The sequence below is a fragment of the Hippocampus comes genome, unplaced genomic scaffold, assembly GCF_001891065.2.
Source record: "Hippocampus comes isolate QL1 unplaced genomic scaffold, H_comes_QL1_v1.1 scaffold134, whole genome shotgun sequence".
NCBI classification, from domain to species: Eukaryota; Metazoa; Chordata; class Actinopteri; order Syngnathiformes; family Syngnathidae; genus Hippocampus; species Hippocampus comes.
Genome location: NW_017805458.1, coordinates 23,954 through 31,873, shown reverse-complemented (window position 1 = coordinate 31,873; position 7,920 = coordinate 23,954).

The window sequence follows — 7,920 nt, the reverse complement described above, 5'->3', positions numbered from 1 at the left end:
CCTGGGCGCGACGGGTGTTCTCAACTCGTCTTTTGTTGTTCAACCCCTGTTCCCAAATTATTCATTCCCCTTTTGTGACCGAGTTTCGCCCTCTCCCCTGTGATTGCCCACCTGCATTGACGTGCTAATTGTGGACTTCAACAGCCCTCCGGCCAGGTGGCCGGCGCCTTTGTGCACAGGCATTTGGGGGTGCTGGTTACGCACCCAACCGTTTAGATGTGCCCAAATTAAATGAAACTTTAAACATGATACAATTTTGCTCATAGATTCCTCTAACAGAACAAGATGACAACTCAACAATAATTTCACATAAAAGTTCCAAACATTTCACTCTGACAAAGAAAAACTGAATTTTAGCAATCTTGCAAGAGGTGCATAGAATTCAGTCATCTTTGGAGCATGACGTGATGTAGCCTGCTCAGATGAGAGGCCAAAGCTTCATTGATCACTGCTCATCTCAATAACACACTTGTGATTCTGAGCATGATCCTTCCATGAGAAGCTCAGGTCACAAATTGAGCAGGAAGTTTTTTTCACCAGTGTGTCTTTTTTGTGACGCTTTAAAGATATCTTGTGAGAGAACCTTTGGCCACAAACTACACAGGCAAATGGTTTCTCACCCGTGTGTGTTCTTTTATGAACATTTAAGATAGCTTTTAGAGAGAATCTTTTTCATAAACTGCAGGAAAAAAGGTTTCTCACCAGTGTGGTTTCTTGTGTGTCTTTTTAAGTATGCCTTTTTAGAGAACCTTTGACCAAAAAGTGTGCAGGAAAAGGCTTCTCATCAGGGTGTGTTCGTGTGTGTTCAGTCAAATGTTCCTTCATAGAGTATCTTTTGTCACAAACTGAGCATGCAAAGGTTTCTCATCAGTGTGGGTACTGATGTGTGCTGTCAAATGTCCATTCAAGGAGAATCTTCTACCACAGACTGAGCAAGAAAAATGTTTCTCACCAGTGTGTGTACTCGTATGATGTTTTAAGTGTTGCTTATGGGAGAATCTTTGGCCACAAACTGCGCAGGTAAAGGGTTTCTCACCAGTGTGGGTTCTCATGTGTAATTTTAAGCTTCCCCTCTGAGAGAATCTTTGTCCACAAATTGAGCAGGTAAAAGGTTTCTCACCAGTGTGTGTTCTCATGTGTAATTTTAAACGTCCCTTCTCAGAGAATCTTTGGTCACAAACTGAGCAGGCAAAGGGTTTTTCACCATTATGTATTCTTGTGTGTATTTTTAAATGTCCTTTATGAGAGAATCGTTGGTTACATACAGTGCAGGCAAAAGGTTTCTCACCAGTGTGGGTTCTTGTGTGTATTTTTAAGTGTCCTTGATCGAAGAACATTTGGTTACAAATTGAGCAGCCAAAAGGTTTCTCACCAGTGTGTGTTTTCATGTGCATTTTTACGGTTCGCTTCTCAGAGAATCTTTGGCCACAAACCGAGCAGGCAAACGGTTTCTCACCAGTGTGTCTTCTGATGTGTCTTTTTAAGTATCCCTTCTCTGAGAAACTTTGTCCACAAATTGGGCAGGCAAAAGGTTTCTCACCAGTATGGCTTCTTGTGTGACATTTTAAGCTTTCCTTCCGGGAGAATCTTTGCTCACACACTGAGCAGGCAAAAGGTTTCTCAACGCTGTGGCAAATCATATGCCTCTTCAAACTGCCCGCATAAGAATAAATTTTCCCGCACTGAGAACATTTCCAGCGTTTTTCGGTTTCACATGTCATATCACCTTCAGATGGTTTATCATAAGTCTCAGTAGAGCATGGAGTCATGTCATCACCAACCGATGGTGGCGCTAAGAGGCGTGCGTGCGTATGTGCACGTGTGCGTGGTTGGGCACCCGCGTGCGTGTGTATATGCTTGCACGTGCGCGATCAGGTCGATAGCGGGAGGTTAATCTCTTCAAAAGTCGATCTTCGGTCAAATATGTAGCAAGCTGACCCAAGTGGTAAGTAACCACTGCAGCTCGTGTGTATGTGTGTTGGTGTGTGTGTGTGTGTGTGTGCGCGTGTGTGTGTGTGCGTGTGTGTGTGTGTGAAATCAAACAGAAACCTGTCGCTTTGCATACAGCCTGCTTTCAAAAACAAAGTGCATCTTCTAAGAACAGTTCAAGTGCATTTCACAGTCCAACACATTCTCATTTAATATTTCATTCAAAGACATTCAATGATTCAACAGCTTGATGAGAAAAAAAGAAGACATTTTCATGCAGCAACCCTAGTGGGTTTTATCCAATCCAACACGACACTAAGACCAACACTGACAGAAGAAAGCAATCCAAGGCACTCCTCAAATCTAACCTTATACAGTACACCAAAAGTAGAAACAAATTTTGAGCGTTGCAAAAATATGATCGCGCCAATCACCCATGTGAAGAATAAATAACAATTGTTTTAAAATCCAAGCTCCTGTCTGTTTTCAACTACTATCTCCTATGTTCTGACCAGTGGTGTCGTGGGGATTTTTGAAGTGGGTGTACGCGATTCTGGGATGTTCTATATATACATACAGAACATCAATCATAGGCTACAACACCAGTTGAACTAACGTTAAATTTAATGTTTTACTACTCCAAAATAATCACAGGCCAACGTTATGAAGCATAACTCGCATTAGAACAATGATCAACAAACATTTCAACAAAAATTGAATGTGGCGTCGGGAGAAGTGGGTGGACGGCGTACCCTCGCGTACCACGCCCACTACACCACTGGTTCTGACACCTGGAGAGAGCAGAGCTTTTTTAGGATGTTTTAAAAATGGGCGAAAAGATCAAGAGTTCAGGTCAGTGTTTCAGAATCCAGGTCATCATGTCACTTTTCAGAGGCCTTTTATTCCAAAATGCGACATCAGATCCGTATGAGGCTGGTCTAGTTGGAAAGCTGGGGTGCTGCAGTGTCCCTCGAGTTTTTACCTGGACAAAGTTAAATAAATGACTCGATACACAGGGAAGATTGTCTTTCTGATGGCGGAAGAAGATCTCTAAGGGCAAATGACGGTAGTTGCCTCGTGATCACACTTAGAGTTCCTTGTCCTCCAGTCGGACTTTTATTGTTTACATATGCAAAATACAAGAAAAACACTGCCCCCTATATTTGCATACCACGCCCCCGGTCCGGCCCCTCGGTAGTGATCTGATTCCCTTGGTTTAAGCTTTGACTCACAGATTTGTTGACACCTTTCAGTCTGGTCGACAACGAATCAGCAAGTTGCAGACTTCGCAGATGACAAATGTCCGCCTGGGCGTGACACCCGTTCCCAGACCATGTTTTGATGTTCTTCAACACAAATTGTTTATTCCCACTTTGTGACCAAGTCAAACCTTCTTCCATCTGTTCGCCCCCTTGCTTTGATGTGATAACTGTGGACTTCAAACGGCCGACAGCTTTGCGCACAGGCATTTGGGGGCGCCGAATATGCACCCAAATGTCGAGACATGCCCAAATTAAATAAAACTTTAAACATGAGACAATTTTGCTCATAGATTTCTCAATCAAGCTGCCAGAAACAGGCAAACCGCCAAACTCGAATGCACCCGAACCTCCCAGGTATTGTCGAAAATTCAATAAATATTGGCAATCATAAACCATCAGAGTAAGCTAGTATTCAGATTCATTCAGATTCAGATTCAGAAAACTTTATTCATCCCCATGGGGTAATTTGGACTTAACAGGCATGCTCTGCACAAGAAACATGAAAAACAAAGACGAACATGGGATACAGTGCGAAGGGCCTGTCGGTACTCGCCGTATGTACAGCGCCCCGAGATCTTAGTTGAGAAAAGTAAACACTAGGGAAGGAGGGGAAAAAAAAACCATGCTCGAACTATTCTCTTCTGAGGATAATTTAAGTCTAGGAGAAAAAAATTCCCTGTACATCAAGCATATGACAGTTGCAACAAGTCACAAGACATAACGTGATGAGGGGGGGCAGATGGATGTGGAGGGGTACCTTTATGAATAAACCATTCGTCACAAGGTGTAGTAATGCTAATGTTAACTGTTGGTAGAACTAATCGATGACGTGTGTTAAATTCTTTCGTCAAATTGATCGTAGATTATACATGCATCGTCTGGGAAAGAGGATGTCAAGCCACATCAACACTTACCTGTATTAATGATTACCAGTCAATTAATCTTTGCAGTGTGAGATTGGGGTTGAGCTCAGTCACCGCTTGAGTCTGTGTATTGGACATTCGCGCCAGACCATCCAGAATGACCGGCAGCTTCTTCACTTCCAATAAAGCTGCTCCCATCGGTTGAATTTTGCGATAGAACAGGAAACTGCTAACACCAAACAGCAGCATACCTGTTATCAGAAGGCCAATAATGTAGATGTCTTCCACATCCTCAACGGACAGTATTGACAGGCACACCATTCTCCACTTTCTCCATGGATCAAGAGCGTATCCGGCAGCAAATGTCCCTGAGGGGCAAGTAGGCTCCCCACTGCCTGCTCTTCTCGTCGAGAAAATTTTGTCGATTGCATCGAGGGACCAGCCAACCAATTCCATGGTTTGTTCTTAGGGTGAAAGTACGATAGGAGGCTAGGAAAGTTAGACACAGACAGCACGTAGACTGAGTGGCGAGCAAGGAGAGGGTGGGGTAAGACAGGAGCTGAGCAGAAAAGCGTCCGCCTTCGTTGAGAGCCAGCAAGAAAAGGGAGCCAGCAAGAAAAGGATCACACCAAGCAGTGCGAATAATTAGCGAATAGATCTTTTTTTCAGACTTTGACAGCTTTTGCATTGTCTTGGTAAGCATAAAAACTAAGATTTGCTGTTGGTTTATGAATTGCTACTGTGATATCAGATAAAGCTGTCCATCGCCCACTTTTGAAATATGATTACATTTTTGTAGGCTGACATTCATGAAAACATGGTTTTGTGTTTTATTAGTTAGTATCTTTTGTTATTCAGATCTTAAATGTTTATAATGTTCATGTTTTATTTGAGCAGAGGTACCGGGTTCAATTACAGCTCGGGCCTTCCTGTGTGGAATTTGCATGTTCTCTCCGTGCTTGTGTGGGTTTTCTCCAGGTACTCCGGTTTCCTCCCACAATCCAAAAAACATGCATGGCAGGATGATTGAACACCCAATATTGTCCTGAGGTGTGAGTGTGAGCGCGGATGGTTGTTCTTCTGTGTGTGCCCTGCGATTGGCTGGCAACCGGTTCAGGGTGTCCCCGGCCTACTGCCCGAAGACAGCTGGGATAGGCTCCAGCACCCCACGCGACCCTAGTGAGGATCAAGCAGTTCGGAAAATGAATGAATGTTTTATTTCAGTAAAGCCTAAAGCTTGGTCATAACATTGCAGAAGTAACATCTGAGACCCAATTGATGTGAAACACCTGTTTTGAATGAGTACATAGTGCTCCATATACAACTTAATTTTTGTCATGAATAATCTGAAACGAAGGTGACGCATTTCTTGTTTACTCTTAACACGTTCAAAAAGTTACATTATCCTTGAACAAAAGCTTTTCTAAACTTCTAAAAGCTAACTTAGACAAATACAGAACCTTTCTATTAACATGAAAAAAGGACATTTGTCAACATTTTCAAACTACACGTTCAAAAAACAAAACAATCCCATGAACACAATAAAATGTAAAGAGGAGATGTACAAATTCTGTGGGAAGTCAAAAGTAGATTTCGTCGAACATGTCATCACAATCGTCAGACTCTGCAAAGTATTTGATGTCCTTCTTGGCGCGGCGCGGCCGGAATCTCGTGTTCATGGCACCCTGACTGTTGCTGTCGTTTTCGTCATTGGATGAAGGATTGTGAGACTTCTGTTCCCAATCACAGAAATAAAGACCAACACTGAAATTACGGATGCATGAATTCAACTTGAGGATACTTAAAGATGGCCATTCTAAAACTTTGGGTATTGTCGCTGTGTGATTAAAACCGTCAGTCACATTCTTGCAGAATTGTAAATATTCTAAACATGGTATCAGATACTCACCCTGCAAACCAGTTTTGCCATTTTCTTTGCTGGATAATAATCATCATCCTCAGAGCCAGATGCCGTTCTCTTTCTTCCTCGGCCTTTACCTGAACAAAATCAAGTAACCGTGATGCTGCTGTGATTGCGATTTATAAACAGGGAGTTAAGTACAGGGGTACCTCTACGTATGTAATTAATTGGTTCTGGAAGAAATTTCTTCACGAGAAATGTTTGTAAGTAGAGATGTGTTTTCCATGTAAATGCCCTAATCTGTTCCAAAACCCCAACATTCAGACATGCATCGAAATATGTCAAGTTACAATTAGATTATTGCACAATAAATGACAGTTGTGCATCATGGAAAAAAACAAAGAATAAATATTGTGGTCATTTAACTTTTAACTGCCTCCTCATCGTTTTTTGCTCTCCATGTTCTCTCTCAGAAGTGTTTTTTGCCTGGCGTTTTGTAAAGAACCGATCCAAGGATGTTTGCTTTTGTTGGCTTTGAACAATCCTTGGAAAATGTTTGAAAAGGCAAACATCAGCATCGTGAGCGATCGCCCGACTGGTGATTCACATTTTCATAAGACTATCGAAATGTCTCATGGACCCGGGGGCGAATGGAAAGGGAGAAGTCCCTCTTAGCCAATGGGATGCAGGGATGATGCCCGTTAGTAGCCAATGGCAGAGCAGCTATAAGTATGTTGTGTTCAGGAAACGCTGAGCTGCGAGTAGCGGCCCACACTTTTATTATTTTGAAATTTCTTTCGTAACAAGAGGCAATATTTTCCTGCTGAGGCGTTTCGTAACTTGAACATTTCGTGTGAAGAGACGTTCGTAAGGATCGGTACCACTGTGCCGGGAGTCCTTGATTTTTGGTTTGTAGTTACTTTCAATGAATTACTGTGCAACTCTAATCTTTCCGAGCCGCCTTGATCTTAGCCTCCAACCGTCTTTTCCATGAGCTGGCATGTCATTCGTTTTATTGTCTCTCATCATTGTATGAGGTAGGCAGTGGCATGAAGGGTCTTGCCCAAGGACCCACACTGGATGGTGTTATGTGCGCATTTTTGCCCCAAGCGGGATTCGAACCACCGTCTCCCGTACGCTATATATATATATATATATATATATATATGGTGTACGGGAGACTGGGGTTGCTTCCTCTTGCCAGTGTCATCAGCTAGCACAAAGTTCTGCTGATGCACTCTGTTCAATTCACTATATCAGTCCAATGGCCACACTTTAACTTCATTTTAGACATCAAATCCTGAATGTCAGAGAGCTTTCTCCAGTTTAACCAGGACAAAACCGAAGTCTTAACTGAGGCCCAGGGAGAGAAGCTTTGAATCAAAGTACAATAAATATCCTCTTAAACCCCTAATCATGAGTGGAAAACCTGGGTGTTATTTTCATCCCAAATTAAAAAAAAAAAAAAAAAAAAATCACAAAAATATTTTTTAGCACTTGGAGAACAAGGCCGCACGGAAACACGAATCAGTGTATCTGCAGGTATCAGCAAATATACAGTCAATATTCTCAAGTACGGAATCACGTTTGTGCTGTCCAATCCTTCCTCATAAAAGAATTTCCTGATGTGGGAAATGAGCATGGTACATGTCCTTAATGAACATGCAAGTATGTGAGCAAAATACATGTGTAACAACACAAGCAATGAAATGCAAAAATATATGCTCCAAACACTGTTTACAACACAAAAGCTGCAGTACAGTATACTGTCCAGGTATATGAACAAAATACAGTGTTACAAATTTAGGACTATATGCTCTAAAATGAAATGAGTAACAGACCTGGTGGCTTTTCTTTCCACTATCTCACTGTCTCGAACTCGACCTCCCCTCGTTCGCCACCCAAGACAGCGCTGCGCAGCTGATGTCATGCAATGAACTTTTAAAGCTAGCCATGGGACGCTTCAAAGTCCTCGATGGCCATAGCGCGATGGAACTCGCCTTCT